The sequence below is a fragment of the Prinia subflava genome, chromosome 21, assembly GCF_021018805.1.
Source record: "Prinia subflava isolate CZ2003 ecotype Zambia chromosome 21, Cam_Psub_1.2, whole genome shotgun sequence".
In the NCBI taxonomy this organism is placed as follows: Eukaryota; Metazoa; Chordata; class Aves; order Passeriformes; family Cisticolidae; genus Prinia; species Prinia subflava.
Window position 1 is genome coordinate 5,571,611 of NC_086267.1, and position 20,071 is coordinate 5,591,681.

General features: G+C 39.4%; 1 protein-coding gene across 1 annotated transcript in view; it reads left to right on the forward strand.

Moving 5' to 3' along the window:
• The window catches only part of GNB1 (G protein subunit beta 1), a 35,210-nt gene that overhangs the window by 3,182 nt on the left and 11,957 nt on the right, over positions 1-20,071 (forward strand). Inside the window, exon 2 of the mRNA XM_063417362.1 lies at positions 15,486-15,537. The gene's annotated coding sequence lies outside the window, so the exon portion shown is untranslated. The remainder of the gene's footprint in view (positions 1-15,485; positions 15,538-20,071) is intronic.

Consider the following 20,071-nt stretch of genomic DNA (forward strand, 5'->3'; position numbering starts at 1 on the left):
ACTGTTCAATAAACTGTTAGTTCCTTTTGATGTTAATGTCCTGTTAAACCTGGAATTACTTGTGCAATTTTTTTGTTACTGCTACTTTGGCCTTTTGGTAAAGGATCAGAAAGGAGCAGAGTGAAGTGAGATTCTGTTTTGGGTAAGATAAATTACATTTATCCTTGTTGAGTCCTTGCAGCTGCTAAGTCAGTACGTAGCAGGCATCCTAGCATGAAATCTTTGACAAGATGGTAAATTAAAATTCCACAGGAAATCTTAGCAGAACAGTTTTTTAAATCACCTCCGTGCCTCGTGGAGCTGCTGTATTTGGACTTAATGAGAATTCTGGTGTAAGTAATCAATGAAGCTCTGTATAATCAAGGAGTGGATAGAATTTTGTGTAGCATTATTCTTAATATCATCCCAGAAGAATCACTCCACAGCTATTAAAAATTTTAAAACTTAAACCATTAAACTAGTTTACTCAGAATAAGAAAACTCTTCAACTAATGCGATTTCAAGGCCCTTTAATTATTGTAGAAATCTATATTGTCTTTGTAGGATGCCTTTTCCTGAAATGAAGCAAGATGTTGGCTGCACTGTGTAACTTCCTGGTGCTTTGGAGCCTTCGATTTGGTCATGTGGAAAACAACTAAACTGCTTCTTCTTAAATAGTAACTTAGTTACGATTTCTCAATCCCCGTGAAACCAGATGCCAATTCATCTGAAACTTTTGTTGTTTTTGTAGATTCCTACCAGGCCTGGAGCTGTGGTTGGGGATGTTTAGCAAGTGTTGGGTTCAGCTGGTTTTGTAGTTACTGCAATAAAACATTGGAGTTTTATTTTGTTTGCGCTCTGTGAAACCAGCAGTAGATTTGTCTCCTCCACGCCGGGCTCAGCTCGTGTTCCAGGCACTGAATTGGATTAAATTCTTACTGTCCATGGATTTTGGCTCTCAGCATTAGTGGATTGGTAATTGATATTCTCAATTTTAATATCCAGTTTTAGCCATATGGCACACCCGTAACGTCTCAGCAATTGCATTTAGCGCTGCTTTGTGATGAGCAAGTTGAAATGGGAAATTGGGCATTCCAGTTGTTGAATTACCTTTAGGTGAGTTGTCCTTGGAGTCTCTAATGCCTGTGGCCATGACAGAATTTTAGATGGGGTCTTTTTTATTTTTTTAACAGAATTTTACTGGTTATGTGACAAAAAAAAAATAACCTTGAAAGCAGCTTGCTTGCATTAATGAAATGTTTCTTAAGCATGTGACTGAAGATAAAGTGGACATTTTTTTTGAAGGGAGTTTTTTGCTTGCTTCAAGTGCAGACTGAAAATGAAAAGAATACATACTCCATTCAAAATGTTTTTTTTCTCCCCACTGATAAAGTTGGAACTAGTATTAGCCAAGGTCATGATAAAAAACAAAAATACCCTCAAGCCCCTATGTTTCTATTTAACATAGTGTCTCAATTTATTATTTCTTCACAGGGTGTCCAGTGTGCTGGGGATTTTGTGAGTGTGGATTTGTTTTTCACCAAACAGAAATATATGCAGAATCCATAGATACTTGAGCCAACTGGTAGTTGAGCAGAACATTAAGAGGTTTTTAAAAGCTTTGAGCTGGCTATGAGCAGTACGTTTACTTGAGATGCCAAAATAATCTGAATTACTGTGGAAGGCTTCCTACTACAAAAATATGGACACTCCAAGATAGGTTTTGAGGCAGAATGCTGCATTTTTATTAGAATAGTAGAGTAATTCTGAGTAGAGAGAAAGGTGGTGGTTAGCCTTGGAACAGAAGTACACACTTAAAAATAATTTTGTGAACATAAAAGTCAGATCTTCTTGGCCTCTTTTTTTAACAGCTGACTTTCTAAAATGAGTTCTTTGCAATTAATGTCTTGTAAGAGCATTCATTTGTATTAAATACAAATTAATTAGTGTATGACTCTATTAATCCTTGTCCACTGCATTTATTGGAGTGGCGTAGAGTATGTTTTGATTTTTTGGTCTCTTGAAACATGATGGGATATTTCTGCCTGTCTGCAGGGTTTGAGTGTACTGGTTACAGGGGGTGATGTTTGCCTTGCCCGGTATATTCTTAGAAAAGCAGGAATTTTCTGTCTTGAACCCAGCTAAGGAGTAAGGATAATATTCATGGTGCCATCTGGAAGCAGCCAAGATGTGGTGGCGCTTGCTATGTATATCTTACTCTCCGTTTTAGTGGGGGTGCTGGAATTTTTTTATGTGTTAGCCAAAAAAAAAATACATTTTTGGGGGATGTTATGGAAGTGTAATGTGTAAGGAGCCATGGAAATAATAACTTGTACATTTTCTCCAGGATTTTCAGTGCTGGCCTAAAGTGGCAAAAAGGGAGGATACGTGTAGGTGTTGCACATTGACCTGGTTATTGATATTTGGGGCTGGACACAGGAATAAGGGCTTGAGAAAGCAGTTAAAAGGCAATTGTTGAAGATATTGCTGGATTTAAGTCTTGTTCAAATCCAATAAAGCAACTCCAGCAGGTTTAAAATTGGAATCCTTTGCAAGGTGTTGCAGACATTTTGAAGACCTGGCTTTGTATGTTCCCGCTGTCAGATATTCCATGGTAATTAAGAATTGCTGAAAACAAGGTATTTTGTCATGAAGGGGAAACCTACAGTTATTCCTGCATTTGATGGGACTGAGGGGTTAAAATTTGATCTTCCTGTGCTGTGTCTTATTTTGGAATCCTAATAATGGATGAGTGAAAATGAGGCTGGAGACCTGAGCAAGGTGATCTGAGGGAGCTTAAAGGAGAGGAGCTGTGAGGTAGCTCTGTAATTGAAGGTGGTAAAGATAGATAAATCCTGGAGTTCTTTTCATAAATTGTATTTAGAACTTGATCAGGGAAAAATTAGTAGCATTTAATACAGGGAAGGGAAAGAGGCTCTTTAAAAATCTAGTTGCCATTTTAATGGGAAATGTAATTCATTTCAGTAAGTAGTGCTCCTGAAACCTCTTCCTTAAAAATAAATATATTAATTTGAGGAGGTGGAATATCAGCTTGTCAAATCACTGCAATTCCTAAAGATTCTTTGTTTAGAAGAGAAATACATTCTAGATGTTACAGGAATTAATTGAATTGTGTATAGCTAAATATTTTTTCTATGTGTTCCTACCTTGATCTGAAGGTTTGCCTACATTTCATGCCAGTTATGTTTATCATGTTTTTTTCAGATGAGAATATTTTTGATGTCTTCTTGAAAACTGCAGTAATGCCTACCAGCACTCCCCAAAAAAAGAAAATATTAATTATCTGTAATTAGATAGATTAGATAATTTTTTGTAGCTTTATGTAACGTGGTCCTATATTCAAAGCTATGTATAGATTTTTGTCACTATTTTAAGCTTGTTCTGTTTTTCCCCCAGCAAAGGGAAAAAAAAAAGAAAAACCAAAATACTTCTCTCTGGAAACTCAGAGCTCCATCCAAACTCCTGCATGCTGTGTATGAAAGTAGGTTTAGGGAATATTTTATCAGTTCAGATATCAGTGCTGATTTGGCTCATGCTCATTACAAAATCAAACTGTGTTGGGGAGGAGGGAATAAATAAGAAATTTCAAGGTTTTCTGTGTGACTTTGAGACAGGCAGCTGTGGGTGTTGGCCTTCACTGACAGGAAAGGGATGCCTTGTCTTATGTGCCTTGTTTTGTCTTCTGTTACAGTAACCTTAATTACAGCAGCTGATGCCAGTTATTTTCTTTCTTAAAGAAAAAAGAGTTTCTGCTGAGCTGTTAGAGGTGAGCTCTTCATTCTCAATTTTCAAAAATCTCAATTTTTTTACTGCATTTCTGGCTTGGGTTAGATGTAGGGAACCATCTTAAAAGTCTTCTCAGGCACGTGTGCTTTGTGTTTATCCTGCCATTTCAGGATCTACTAAAATCTGTCAATAAATAGAGGTTATCTAAAATTACTTGCAGAATCATGAAGTTATTTGACAAGCTGAGTGGGTTTTGGTTTATTTTTGTGAAACATTGAAATTTCCGACACTACTCTGACAGAAGAATCTTTAATTGTGCGCCTCAAAATCGGAGTTTAACTTCCATGGATACAGAAATATCCATGCCCTGTATTAATGGGGTGTTCCTTGCTTTAAGGACTTTCTCAGTGGCACATCTGTGCTAACATGGGATATTTTCCCAGATTTCTTTTCCTGAGGGTGGCTGGGCAGGATGTTGAGCTTACAGATGTTGTTGGGAGATCACATGTCCTGTCCAGATGTGCCTTGCAAGCTTGGGGTGTTGCTGCCCTTCTGTAATCTGTGAGAAATGTGGCTTTCTTTTGGAACTGGAGAAATCAAATCTCTTCAATCACACAAAACACTTTATATTCTGTAATCTGTGAGAAATGTGGCTTTCTTTTGGAACTGCAGAAATCAAATCTCTTCAATCACACAAAACACTTTGTATTCAGTCCAACTGTTTGGAGTTCTGTAGGTATTTGAGGGATTTACCAAAACAAATGAGGGATAGGAGGTGGGTCAAAGCTCCAAGGATAAAACCATACAGAAGATGCTATAAATGTGCCTTTTTTGTTGATGCAGAGATCTTAAAAGTCAATGCTTTGTTATCTTCAGTAGTAAAATTTGTGAGGCCAGGCAGAAATGTTCACTGATCAGAAGTCCCTGAACTTACTTTTTAGTTTGAAATATGTGCAATACTGATATTTTCTAGTAAGATCTTCATGGTGAAACCCAGTGCAGGAAGTCTGGTTTAGTCATACGTGTGAAGCTCTGTCGTGTTTAACTTTATGTAAATTTGAGCTGATACATCTTGGTTAGCACCAAGTGGTTCAAGGTATGTGTTGAACATAACAATCTTTGAATCTCAAAATAAATAAGTGAACTTAGGTTTCAGTATCTAAAATATTAAAAAAAAAGTTATAACTGCATAATACAAAACTTACTAGATTTTGTTTCCAGTATATGACATAACAGAGCTAAACAGAGCAGGCCTACACCTGCCTCGAGATGCTGAGAAGAAATCTGTTTATGTCCTTTTGCATTTTATCATTTTAGTTCCCAAAACTCCGGGAGGTTTTGTTGTTTTATGATAGCCTAACAAATGCGTTGGGAGGTTGGTGTGGTAATTTTCTCTGTTTGTCTAGAAAAAACGAAGTAGGTGTGATAGTCTGCTGAAATCCTTGCTGCTTGAAATAAGCTGATACTGTACTAATTAAGGAGCTGTCTTTGTTGGAACATATGTTTGATATTGCTGCTGCACGTTGTCTGTGAAGTGGCAGGGCTGTGAAGAGAGGCCTGTGTAACAAAGGTGGTGTCTGTACAAAGATCAGCAATGGGCTGCTCCGTGCTCAGTTTAATTGTGCTGCAGGTTACCGAGTCCTGCATTTCACTGCAGCTGGCAGATATTATCTGGTCAGTGCCTGAAAACCGACTGTGCAATCTCCTTTTTGAAAAACCTATGTAGTACTCACAGGAAATAGGATTAAACAGGAAATTTTTTATACATTTATATCTTGGCCAAGTAGTAGGGTCTTCAGATTGAGGTGGTTTTCTGTGTGTGGAATCTCAAACACGATAAACACTTTGGACAGAGAGGTCAGATTGGTTGGTTTGACTTCAATTCTCCCTTTCTCCCTCTGCCCACGGGCAGCAGATGAAGTTCCAGCGTTTCAGGAAGTTCTGAAGTTCAGCAGTTGAGGAAGTGCTGTGGTTTATCCTGCCCTGCTGTGGGGTGGGGAGATGTCACAGCCTGCCTGTGGGGCTGGCAGCTCTGGGCACGGCACTGAGGGCTGGGAGCACTGAACAGCTCCAAACAGCACCCGGGGCTGGTGCTCACCCACAGGGGCTGTGCTCAGGCTCCAGAACTAGAACTTAAAACCTCCAGGGCCCAACCAACCTACCTGGCTGCTGCTCTGGCACCACTTTGCAGGTATTTCTTTCCATAAAATAGGTGGGGTTGTCTTCTGATGTTTTCAGTTTCGTCTCTCTCAGTGAATTCCCTGGTGTTACTTTATTTTCTTTTCTATTTATCGTGTTTTCCTCTCTATTTTGATCACCTAACAAGATAGATACCATCTCCAGGAACGCAACTGATACTTCAAGATTAATACCAAAAGCTTTCAGAGAGTTAATGCAGATCCTTTGGGAAGAGCAATGTCCAAGGGTGAAAGGGAATATTTCCTGCTGTACCTTTGTGCTTTCTGCTGTGATCCTGGCCCTGGGCTGTGCTCTGCTATCACCGAGCATTGTTGCCTTGTGTGTTCCCAAACACCACTTCTCAGTCTAATGGATTCAAGGTCTCCTGTGTTACTCTGCATTTCAGGCTCAGCCTTGCTTTCCTTGTTCTTCTGTACCTTATTTTGTACAAACAGTACATATCAAAATCTAGCAATTGGGAGAAATCAGTGAGCTACTCAGGGCATAAATCACTGCTTTCAAAACTAGTGGAGCTGCTTGCACGTTCATTAAAGATGGGGCATGTTGATTTTGGGGCTAGAAAACAAATTATTGCTCAGTCTATTTTGGGTGAAAATATTAGAGAAATACCGTATTTTGATCTCTGCTGAGTATCTTTTATCTGCTATATGCATATAATATATTTTGGTGATTTTGAAGCACTGAAATGCTTATCTTCAGACTGGTGCTGGAAAGCAGCTGTTTTTCATGGTATAGCTAAACTTATCCCAACAGTGCTCTGTTAATCTCTTACTGAAGATCACTGTGCTGTTCGAACACTAAATTCTTATTTCAGTGAATTAAATGTATTCTGTTTTTTAGCCGGGGCTTGGATAAAGATCTTTTACACGGTTGTAAAGAATGAATATTTTGCTTTTAGCTGCTCTCTGAGGCTTTGTACAGCCTGTGTAGCAGAGGCACAAAGGAGCAGATGGTTTGTTCCAATGTCTTTAACTCTATTTTTGTTGGGGCAGATGTGACACAGCTATGGTGGGAAGGTGGTTATCAACTCACGTCCAGCCTGCCTCGAAGATGGGGTTGCTTCTGTTGGATTTTTCTTTTTATTATTTTTGCTTTATAGAAGTAAAGTAAATCCAAGCTTTTACTTTAATCCAGTAAAAGCTTGCTTGCTTTCTCTGAGTGCTTCTAAGGCAGAGCAGGAGAGGAATCCCTGGTTCTGAGGAGCTCTCCCAGGATCTGATCCTGACAGCGAAAGGCATTTAGGGTGGAACTCTTGATCCGTATGGAGGAGCACAATTGAGATTTGATAGAATATGGGCTCTCCTGCTGCTCCTGGAAACACAATGTGCTTCTCATTAGCGTTTCTCATTAGTGCTCTGAGGGCCTTGGTGCAGTGAGACATGGCAGCATGTGAGCTGCTCTGCCTGTGCCTGGTGCTCACATCAGGGAAATGCTTTTCAAAGCAAAGCTGGCCATAAACACTCCAGATCTTTAAATGTCTCCCTTAGATCAGGAGTAGAGATGCACCAGTTTGATTGGCCCTTCATCCTTGGGTTTTAATGGTTTTACTTTTAAGGATGTAAAAAGGAGGGTTGCTAAGTGTAGCTTTCTGGAAGTTGGTTGTGTTTTTTAAAAGGGTGTAGACAGGAAGCAGTTGATTCTCCTTTGACTCAGCTGACTCTTTATTAGCTGGCATATGTAGAACAAAATGGATGATTCAGCTCCTGTTGATAAAATAGCGGAGCTGAAATTTATGGAAATAGAAAATACAATAATGGGGATTTCTGCTTATTTGCTGTGCTTGTGCAGGCACACAGTCTCAGTGATTTATTTTTTGTGTTCGTATTTTTCATGTCTATCCTGCTATTTTTGCTTCTGGGTTTTTTTGTGTGTTGTAAATAAGTGATCACATAACCCATTTCCTCCTCTAATGTAATAAATATTGTAGTGAAGATCTTAATGTACCTGCTGATGTCACTGTGATGGTAATGTCTGAACCAGCACATGATTTTTAACAAGGTGAAGATCATTCCAAGACAGATGTGTTGGCAAGCAGAGCTGAGAGAAATCCCATCCAGGCTTTTGGAACCCACTTGTTCTCTTACACTTTAATCCCTGACAGGGCAGCTGATCCACTTGATGGATTTCATTGTAATCTTCAGGATTTTGGTAACACGAGGTGCCTTTGCCAGGTTTTGCATCTCCTCATTCATTTATTTCCCTGGGAATTCAGTGCAGTGTGACCCAGTCACACACTGGGCTACCAGGAAATATTTGGGGAGAGCTTGAGCAGAAAATCATCCTGATAGAGAAATCCATCAATCTTTGTGAGGACTTCTGAGCGTTTTTAAATCACACAAAATGAACTGAGGACTGCTGAAAATTGGCTTACCCAGAAGTGACTTCTAAAAGACAATATTTGGATACTTAATGGGAATTCTCAAGAATTACATTTCTTAATAGGATTGCAATTTACTATAAGCATGTTCTTAAAGTGTGGATTAAAAACTTGTTTTGATACCTGAATAAATACGATTTTAATGTTGACTTCCATTAAAAAGAAACCAGTATGTGAATTTAGGCGTGTAAAGTGTTTTATTTGCTGTGCAATGATTCTGGGACACTGTGAACTTCTCCTACAGCTGTGTGCTTCCATTTCTGGCTTCCAGGAGAAAATGTTCTCTCTGTAGCTTGGATTGTAAACTACCCCAAACCTATAGATTCAGCTGATAGACATGAGAAATCACATATTTTATCAAAAGATAATATCCTGATGCCGTGGCATTACTTGGTAATATCACAGGAATATTGCAGTCTTACTTTAATTATTAATTATTAAAGCAAGACTGCAATATTCCTGTGGTGCGTGTGCTCTGCCCTGCTTAGGTAAAAACACATCCTGGTGGCTTTGGAAATAAAGTGAAAATATCAGTAAAAAGTGGAAATTCATGATAAAAGAGTTGAAGGAAGCAATGAAAAATGACTTTTGAAGTAAGAGTAAGAAACAACTGTTCAGTAACTGTAATGCTCTGCAGATAGAAACATCTAGTAATAAATGCTTAGTCATTTCTCTGTTGGTTAATTAATAGTAATATATTCTCCTTCAGTGCTGCCTGTGTTTTGTTTGTCAGTCTGAAGGGAGATGTGTGACAGCAAAATTGCCTGGGTTTGGAGAAGGGGATACTTTAGGAAGTGACAGTTTTCAGTGACTTTTTTTGATAAATGTAGCTAGAAATTTATGCATAAGCAGATTCTAAGGTTTTATTTACTCTGGTTTTGGGGGTTTTTTTACATATTTTTTTAAATGGTAAGATCAGGAAAGATGACAGTAAAAAACATCATTGACTAGTAGGATAAAATGGATGAGATTATCTATAAATGGTCTTCAGAAGGGTTAACTGCATAGAGAAATTTGAATAAAACCTAGAATATTGGCTTACTGTGATTTAATAAATACAAGTTTGTTGAAACTTCCACTAAATACCAGTAATTTTTGTTCTTAAAATAAGATAATTTTCCATGCCTGCTTCTTATCAGGAAGTGTAAAAATGCTCTTAAATGGGAATTTCTTTGAGAGGAAGACAGAAAAGATGTAGTTAGGAAATGTTTGGGCTTGGGTTACTACAGTACTAAGAGTTATTAATATTCCTGAACTACTTCAAAGATCTCTTAAGGTCCTTCTTTTTTTAAAAGTGTTATTTTAAGCATTTGGCTTTAGGCACCTATTAAACTTGTAATATCAGTTCTTTTAGATTTTCCAGAAATTCTCTACCTAGAATATTAAAATGATTTTTTTTTTCAATAATGCACATGGCTTCCAGATGCATGTAGAAGGGATTAATGAATTGACCTGTTACAGTCCAGATTTTTTATGCTTAAATATTACATCAGTATGATTCTTTTTTTAAATGTAGGTCATGGGATTAGCATCAGGAAATGTGAGTATTTTGGCAACATGGGATTGTGTCTGCCGTGAAGGCAGCTGGAGTTTGTGTGGTGGAGGAGACACAGACCACTTCCCACCAGAGCTGTTTATTCCACTCGTGTCCTGCCATGAAATTAGCATTGTCTGTTTGTTACACTGGTATTTTAAAAAGTGGTAAACTATCCAAAAAGTTGATTTTTCAAGTGTTTATTAAACAGAGGGAGGGGTGACCCCTTGGAAAATCGAGGCGTGCAAGCAGGAGCTGATGGGTTATGCATGATTGGCATTTTGGTGACTTTCAGTAGGTGTTGTACTGTGTTACTGTGTGCTAACAACCTCTGGCATATTGAGGGATCTGAACATTGACGTTGAACTTTTATGGTGAATTATTCATATTTTGGAGGAGACAAAAATGCACCGTTCCTCTGAGACAGTGATTCCAATTTGGGACTTTGAATGTGAAAGTGTCTTGCTTAATTTGGGTTTTGCAAGGTCTTTCAAGGTTTCCAGATTTGTTCGTGTTTTGTTTCTTCCCTTAATTTTCTGAAATAAAAGCCCAATTTTTCTTTTTTCTTTTTCTGAATAGCAGCTATTTATGGTGGATGGGTTTGTTCTGGGTTTTTTTGTTATTTTAGGGGGGGTTTGGATTCTGAAGTGCCAAATTGAAGGCAGTTTGGTAGAAGGACATGTTGGTTGGAGGCTGTTCCATGTAGGTCTGTTCTGCCTGGTTTTTCCTGTTGTATGTGCTGTTTTGTGTGGATGAGGTTACAGGATGAAGGATACTTTACAAGGACCCTAGATCTGACCTTTATTCTTTAGCCAACAATTTTCCTGAGTTCTGTGCAGCGAGGAGAATTTTTTGTATTCCGAATGTGGTCTTGTAGATCCATCGACCTGAGTAGAAAAAGTGCACAAGTTTCTTCAGAAGGAAAGCATTTCTAGAATTCTTCTACTTAAAACAGACAAAAGCTCTAAAACTCAGCATCAGTGACTCCAGAAATGGAACGTGTCATTCCATATTGAGCTATAGGTAACAGTGAAGCACTGATGAAATCAGGTTGTTGAGTTGCAGCTATTTTTAGCTTGTATAATTACCATTTTACTCACACACTGTATCAAAAAATGGAAATTTGTGAGCTCTCCAGCCAGCCAGTGTGGCTGCTGCAAGATGAGCATTAACACGGATCGACCTGATGCTTGTTTTGTGTGTACTTCCCACTAATCTATGGAAAAATGTCTGCAGAGCACAGCGACTGCTTCAGCTGGGAACTTGGCAATTCTTCAGCACAAGAAGCAGCCAATACCTCCCACAGAAACATTCAGCTGTGCTGGCCTTGCACGACACGAGTGCTTTCAGGAAGTTTTCGAAGGAGTTTTACAATCTCCTGTTGTCCCTACCAGGGAGAGCTCTTTGGCAAACCTGTTAGGAAGGTACTGCTTGCTTTTTTTTCAGAGTTTGTGTGCTTGGAAATTACAGACGTGGCAGATGGTTCCCAGAAAGGAGACTTCAAATAAAGGAGGAGTTGTATCCTTTTGCTGCTGCAGTATTTAGAGCTATGAATTTGTAATTATTATTTTATACTTCTCTAGGTTGTACTTCAAAGCTGCCCTTGGAGGAGGGGACAGCAAAGACTTGGCTTTCTGCAGCTCTGCACTCCCCAAGGAAAGTCTGAGCTGGAATTAACTCTTGGAGGAGCAAATGCAGATCCCAAAACATCCTTTGAGCTTCCAGCTTCATGCTGATATTTAGGACCAAGTCATTAAACTGAGGATGATGTTTGTTTCGCAGTTTTTTGTATACAGAACAGTCTTGAAAGCTTAAATTTGAGACTTAATTACTGTTGCCTGGTGGCACATTGGAGTTTCATGATGCTGGCAGTGATTTGGCGAGGTGGTGTAATCTCTTGGGCATCTAGCTGCAGTTCTGTGATAATAATCAGCTATGTAGACTGTAAGAAATGATTTTAATAAACTAACTTGCAATTGCTGGTTTCACAGCCATTATCTCTGCCTGGTAGGTGATATATTGCAGTGGTGATGATGTTGGGTACCTGAGCAAGAGCATCTGCAGGCTAAATTAGGAACTGCCTGCCCCCATCCAGCCATCCCTGCTGGCTCAGGGGTGCTCTTCACAGAGCAGCAGAGGAACTTCACTTGAAATTGCTGGTTTATCTTAATACTGAGGTTTGCTAGTGGGTTTTTAGGTGGTTTCAGGGGGTTTTTGGTTTTTTCTTCCCGTCCAGTGAAGTTATTTTGGTTTGAGTGCCTTGAATAGAACAACCCGATGTGCCACTCTTGCATGAGGATGGGTTCTGCAGGACATTTTTAAGATTCGTGTGGTGTAATGGTCATGAAAATCAGTTTTTACTAGTGTTGGTTCAGATCCATGTTAAACTGTGATAAAGCCACTCAAATCCTGTGTATATATTGATTACATCTCCCAGCTTCTCCATGTTCTTACAGCAGGGACACCTGGGCAAACCTCATCCCAGAGTTTGAGCCAGATCCTCAGTGCCTTCTCTGATGCCTGGCCCCACAGCATTGTGCATGAATTTCTGGTGTGTTTTAAATACTAGAATGCCTTTGAAGCAATTCAGGTCTTAGCCTTGGCATCTAGTCAATGTTTGTGTAAAGCAGTCTTGAGAAAGTTGGAATTAACATCCGGAGTATTTGGGGTTAAAGTCTCTCATTGAATCCATAGGTCAAGAGAAAAAATGTTTCTGTGGTTAATGGCTTTGGAGAGGGTACAGTGAATGTGTTTAATCTGCTTAGGAAGTTGCTTCATTTTAGAAGGTTGGTTAGGTTTCCTATGATGTCAAAATATTTCAAAATGCTTTCCATACCCTTCCAAGTCCTTTTTCTTCCCTGCTTTCCTTAGCCTCATGCAAAAAGTTGTGGTGTCTTCTGCAGAAATCTTCTTCGTACGTAGACTTATACTGGGAATATGCTGGAGTTGAGATAAATTTTTAGGCTGGGTTGTCAGCTCAGAGCAACTGCTTCAGTATCTGTAAAGAAAAAAAAGGATATTGGGCTGGCAGCAGTCAGTGAGGGAAGCTTTACCCAGAAATGATGGAGTGGAGTGATTTTACTCTTTTTCAGCCCAAATGGCTGGGCTGGTTCTTCCCTTGCAGCAGGAGTTGGAATTAACATCCAGAGTATTTGGGGTTAAAGTCTCTCATTGAATCCATAGGTCAAGAGAAAAAATGTTTATGTGGTTAATGGCTTTGGAGAGGGTACAGTGAATGTGTTTAATCTGCTTAGGAAGTTGCTTCATTTTAGAAGGTTGGTTAGGTTTCCTATGATGTCAAAATATTTCAAAATGCTTTTCATACCCTTCCAAGTCCTTTTTCTTCCCTGCTTTCCCCAGCCTCATGAAAAAAGTTGTGGTGTCTTCTGCAGAAATCTTCATACATAGACTTATACCTGGAATATGCTGGAGTTGAGATAAATTTTTAGGCTGGGTTGTCTCAGTATCTGTAAAGAAAAAAGGATATTGGGCTGGCAGCAGTCAGTGAGGGAAGCTTTACCCAGAAATGATGGAGTGGAGTGATTTTACTCTTTTTCAGCCCAAATGCCTGGGCTGGTTCTTCCCTTGCAGCAGCAGGCTGTGGCCATGTGGGGACACTGGGAACAGCGACCCTGTGTGGGGCTGGCTGGCCTCCAGGTGCTTTGGTGTGATGGTTTAACCACTTGAACCCTGCTCTGAGTGTTCTGTGGAACTTTCTGTTCTCTGCTGTATTTCAAAGCCCAGTTTTTGGTGTCAAGGACCTGCGGCTCTGGGCTCAGCAGGGCTGTCAGGGTTTCATGTGGAGCTCCTCACAAGAACTCTTTGCTGAGCCAGTGCTGTGGTGCAGAATGAACTGGCCTCTAATTTTCATGTTGCTTTTACCAGGCTACATTTTAGCTAAAAATGGAAGCTTGTGGCAATGCAGATCTTTTTTTCATGAGTAGCTTGTCTGCTTTTGTCCTTAAATGAGCTCCATCTTTAAGGTAGAATTGAAAATATCTCTGTTGCCAGGACTGCATTCTGCGAGCATCGCAGGGTGCTTTCAGCATCCTCAAGTGGAAACTTAACCCTTTGGAAAATAAACTCAACTTTTGTGGAAAAGTTTGCTGTTATGCTTCCTTCCTCTTCTTTCAGGCTGGTTAAAGTGGCTTTTTTTTGTTGTTGTTTTGTTTTTGTTTTTCTTTTTTTTTGCAGAAGGCATATGAAATCTGCAACACCTCTCCTGCATTAATGAGGGTGCAGCACAGGACAATAATGGTGTGTGCTTTGGCCTTTGCTGTTGTGTATTCTGTGTGCTGTTAGTGTGCCAGCATAAATTTACTTGTTTACATTCCAGGTAATTCTTTCAGAATTTCATTAGATTTCATTATCTCTGTAGTGAGGACAGGTTTTTTTTCTGGAAGTTGACTGGAGTTGCTCTGTTTTCAGAGTTTAGAATGGTCATGTCATATTTTTGTGTCTGGAGGGTTGGAGTTTGGCCTCTAGGTGTGAGTTACTGTTTTGTGTCCCAAAGTGCTTTGTTCTGGCAGTAACAGACAAAACTGCTTACACTGTGATGGTTTCATAATCACAGTATTAAAATGTTTATCTATAAATGAGCTTGGGTGAGGATGATCCATATCCTAAGTAGCTTAACCTCCATACCAGACACTGAAGTGGTTTGTAAATTCTCCAGCTGGTAGTGAACTGTAAAATCAGAAACATACATTTTATGTGAGATTTCAGGTGAAGGTGTGTGGAGTTTTAGGCTGGCTTTCTGATTTAAGATCTTTTTCCTTTAGTACCTCCTTGCTTTGTGCTCAGAGTAATCTCCCCTGTCGTGACACAGCAGCTTTGAACACTGAGGGGTCCCCTGGCATCACCCCCAGCTCTTATCTTGGTGTGTGACAGAGCCAGATCCAGATGTTCGGGATGCAGGAGTGGTTGTCAGTGTTTCACATCTTGGAGTGAACTAAAATATTGCTTTGTGCTGCCAGGAGCAAAAACTATTCCAAAATTTCTTCCATTTTTCCCCTTGCTGCAAAGCTGGTTCGTTAAACCAGTGCAGTCCAGCCTGTGAGTGTGTGAGTTACTGAACGTGTCAATTATTTTTGTACTTTCTAATATCATTAGTGATTTAAAGTCGTAACTCTTCTGCAGGAGCGGTGTGCTCTCACTTGAGCTCATTAGTAGGTGGTTTATGTAACTTCTGATAAAATAGATATCATGATATTTAACTGTGCTTAGAAGGCAAATGTAGCTCAGGGACAGGACTGAGCAGAAATAATTCCAGTGTGTTAAAAATGCTGGGGGAGGGAGGCACTTTGTAGTACAGAGAAAATTGTATGAGTGAGACTGTATTTTCTTCAAATCCTAAATTCTCTAACAGCATGGACTTGTCTGTCACTAGGGCAGGAGAATGATCTCAGGATTGCAAGGGTTTTTTGGGGAAAAAAGGTCAAAATGAGCTTCTTAACAAAAATTCATCTTTCAGTTGTGTTACGGTTAATAAAACTCTGCCCATTTCCTTCATGAGGGCAGGAGAGCTGGTCAAGTTAGCTAACAGAAATCATTTGCACTTTGGTAGTAGTTTAATTTCTGTTAGATCTGTTGGTTGTCTTTTGTGATAATTACATTAATCGTGGTTTTGATGTCTTTTTTTTTTTCCAGAATTTACATGTTTGACAGCAGAAGTTGGCTTTCTACTGTAGTGAGAGAAAATGTAAGTAGAGAAAAAAGATTTTTTTTTTCTAGTCCCTGATTTTAAAAAGTGGTTAATTCAGATTTTTGGCCAGCCTAAAGTACCTGTTTTCTCCTTCAGCATGTGTATTCTTGTGTCAACAGGAAGGATTTTAAAATGGCCTGGAAACCTGCTAAATAATAAATGTTAGTGCCTGCCTTCTGTCAGAGAGGGAACTGGCAAAGCAGAGGGAGACCACAGATGAAACTGTTTCATCTCAGTGGGGCAGGGAACTGTAATAAATAAAATGATGAGAATAGTCATTCTCTCATGAATGAAAAATTACTTCTCCACCATGTTTGACAAAAGAAGGCCAAATTTCTTTTGAGCAAAGTGCCTCTTGTCAGAATGTTCTTTTCAATGTGTCAGTATTATTTAAACAGAACCTAAAAGTCTCAGGGTTTATATTCTGTGTAATTGTAATTATTACTATTGTTCTTGGAGCAGTAAAATCTTCATTACCGTTCAAACTTTAACTTGAATATCTGTGAGGAACGTTGTTAATTGGCCAAGTATTTGCTGAGTTAAATCTGATGCTTTCAATTACTGGATGTGTATTTGTTTTTCAAAAGCAGGCTTTATTCCTCTGCCCATATCTCCCCCTGGATCCAAGGGGACCCTGAATTTTTTCCTTCAATTTAATTTATATAAACAAGAGAGAGAGAACACCTCAAATTTATTCCACGAGCAATTGTGATCTCACTGCCCTTCCCACTGAACGAAAGAGAAACAAGAAATCCATCTCTGCTCCAGAAAACAAAAAGAACCCTCAGCTTTTCAAACCCATCTCTGCTCCTGAAAACAAAAAGAACCCTCAGCTTTTCAAACCCATCTCTGCTCCTGAAAACAAAAAGAACCCTCAGCTTCTCACAGGCAGCGTGACGTCAGCTCACTGTACCCACCAGCGAGTTGTGGATAATTCCTTTGTCATTGTGAAAACGTCCAAGCTGCTGTGCCTGTTGCTAATAGGATTTGTGGTATCTGCTAGATTAGCAGGGCTTCGTTTAATCAGATGCTGCAGTTCCCCCTGCTCTGGGACTGTCTGCTGGCCACTCCTTGGGAGGCTGGGAGGTTTGGGCTCTGTTCCTGCAGAGGTTTTGCTTTTGGAGTGATGGGTGTTGGCAGGAAGGAGGTTGAGGGAACAAATGTCACACAGGCTGTTGATGGGAGAAGAGGGATTTGCTAAACCTCCTTAGAAAATCACTGTGCTTGAGGAAAATATGAACAATTTAGCTGTAAACTCTCTGTGTTACCAGACTTTGCATCCACAGTGGCTTGGTGGGATTATGTTAGGTTTTGGTAGTTGTAATATCTGCTAAAAATACCTTGTGGCAAGCAAAGTTTGACCAGCAAGGCATAGAAATTCCAAATATTTGACTTAATGATAGCTGTGTTTCAAATGTGGTTTATTTTTTTTTTCTTTTAATCTGTAGAGATTATTCTCAGGACAGAGAGAGGGTGGAAGATCTATCCTTTTTATTTAAATAAGAATGGTGTAAAGAAATTAAAAAGTTTACAGTAAGCAGTGCTTCATTGCTGTGACCAGCAGAGGAATTCCAGAGAGGAATAATATTTAACAGAGGAATATATATTTGTATTCAGCTCTCAAGCATCAGTTTACAAATAAATGTCAGGGTATTAATGATACCTTGGTTTCAGTAACTAGATTTAATTGGATAAACAGTTTGAGGTGTGGAAAGGACACTGGAGTTATTACAATAAAATGAGTCAATTTGAGTTCTTCCTCAGCCTTTGAATTCTTCTGTCACTGTTTTCTGAGCTGTGAGTGAATAATTCTTATTCTTTAAATAAGAATTAGTCCACTGGGATCCTGAGTATATCTCCATTTGCAGGAAGCACATGGAAGTTCTGTAAGCTTCCTGCAGTTTAAAAATTTAGTGCAAAGCTGTTGGACACACAAGTGACTGGCCATACATAACTCTCCTCTTAAACAGGAATATGGCTCATGTTAGAAAGAGTTAGAGAAAAGAGCTGTTCCTTTGACATAAAGGATGTGATAAATCCTTTTGACGCAGCCAAATTGTGAATTTTGTTGTATGTGAAAAGTACATCAGGCAAAGCCAGTCAGATTTTCCTGTGTGGGAACAGAGGAACAAAGTGACTCTTCCTTGTGAGAAGGGATGAGAGACTGGGGTCATGTGGAGGAGTGGGGAATAGTGGAGTGCCCTGAAGTGCACAGAGAGCAGAATTACCCACAAGGTGCACTGGTCAACAGGATTAGGGGAAATAAGCTTAGAGCACAGACACTTAAGCACTTCAGCCCTTGGAAAGGTCTTGAGGGAGCTGAGGAAAGTGAATGTGTTATTCCTGAGACGCTGCCTTCAGGGACACACTCACATTTTCCAGAGAAAGTGAGGTAAGCTGGGCTTGGCTCTTACCTGTTTGTGCACTGCTCTGGGGATAATGTGGGAAAAAGGAGTGTGGAACTTTGATGTTTTTTCTTGATTTGGAAATGCAGGAACTTCTTTCAAAAGCCCAGAAATAAGATCATCATCCACATTGAGCTTACAGATTCTTCTAGAAACCTTCTTGTAAAGTGGGGTTCAATGCCTTTAGAACATGGCAAGAAATAAAAATCTGGTACTTCAATTGTGCTTGTTCAATGTGTGATCCATATCTGTCATAGAAATAAATCTGTGTAAAATTTCCCATGTATTTTTTCCCCATGCATTTTTCTGACCTTACCTGATGTCCTTATATTTTTTTTAATACAAGACTAGTAAGCTCTGATTTACAGTATAGCTAAAAAGGACACAGGAGGCTGAAACCCTCTTTTCCTCCCACAGATCTCACATTTCTACCATAAATTCAATTGTCTTAAACTTAGTATAAAAGAAATAGTGGAACAGCCAAGCTGGTTTGCTGTTTGTCCCATAAATTTTACAGTTTGCTTGAGAGAACTCCTATATTTTAATGCCCTTGGCTGCTGTAGGATTGTCATTTCCTGAGTGAGTTCAGTCGTGTTGGCAGGAATTAGCACTTCCTGTTGATGTTGAAACAACAAAGACTACAAAGAGAATGTGGAAATGTGCTTTAAACAATTCCTATGGATGCTGACAGAAAGGCAGTTCAGAGTTTGGAATGCACAGGAGCTAAGTTGGAATTCTCCAAGTGGATCTGTCTTCAAATTGGGAATTTAGGTGGATATCAGATGGGAAAATGAACTTTCTTAATGTGACTTTTTTTTTTCCTAGGATAAGGGTTCATCTCCTTAGGCCTCTCCCTGTTCCGTGCAAAGAAGCTTTGTTTCATTTAAATGCAAGAGAATTCTCTCTCACAGTGCACAAATTCTGCAGAAATAAATGGCTGCTATTTTAAGGAGAGCATATCTGCTCTGACTGACGTGAGATGATTCCTCCTATTGTAGTTTTAAATAAAGCTGCATGTAAAATCCTCAGTGTAGTTCCTTGTACCTGCAGCTGGAATTCTTTGCTGTCCTGGGTTTTTATTGCAGTCTCATCAGTGACCTTGGGCAGAGCATGAAAGTTTTGGCATTTCTTGTGAGATGGGAATGATACCATCTCTAAATTCTCTGTCTGGAGTGGTCAGTATTTGCTTAGTAGGAAATGGGCTTATATATTAACTTAGAGAGTGGCAGAACTGGATATGAAGAAGCAGAAAGAGCTGAAAAATTACAGTTTATTCTTAAATTAACTTCTTTCTGACAAGAAAGTGTTTCACCAGGTGTATGAACAGCCCAGGAGCTGCAGATGTGCTCAAAATTCCAACAGATCCAGCCCAGAGTGTTTGTCTGAGATGCAGAACGAACAAAACATCTTGAGAAACAAAAGAGCATTCAAAAGAAAAGCAGGATAATAAAACACTCAGATGGGTTTTGTCTTAGCTGGATTTTGGGCTGAGCTGAGCAAGCAATCTTAGAGGGGCTTAGGGATGACCCTGGAACCAGAAGAGAGGAGGAAGAGACCCAGTTTCACAATGAAGTGAAAGGGAGTGGAGGTTTTGGGAGAGAAGCCAACTAAAATTCCTTTTCTAAGATACTGTGGGCTTCAGAGAAGAGGAAAAAATGGGAAATGATGCTCTGACAAGATCTGGCATCTGTTCCTAGAGGTTTTCAGTTTGGAATAACTACTATGGAGAGAGCTTCAGCCTAAGTCTGGTTATGGGGGATAGAAATATTTAGGGAATATTGAAGCCTAAACTATATTTGAAGTTTCTTTTAACAGTGATGTTTGTTCTACTGCTCTAATTTACCTTGACAGGATGTTTTTCCTCTGTTATTATGAGGAAAAACATAATAAAAATTTGGAAGTTATCCTCATCTTTCTCCTTGGGAAGGGCTTTAAGAGGAAAACAAACCCCACATGCTTGCAAAGATAAATAAGCTGATTAAATCTTAGCAGAATAATAGGTAAAGCTGCCAGCAAAGCATTTTCTTTATTTAATAGTAAAGGGTCAATTCTGGCTAATAAAATGTTCTAAAATCACACTATCAGTGTTAATTTATAAACTCCAGGTGTTCTGTGTAGTATTTGAA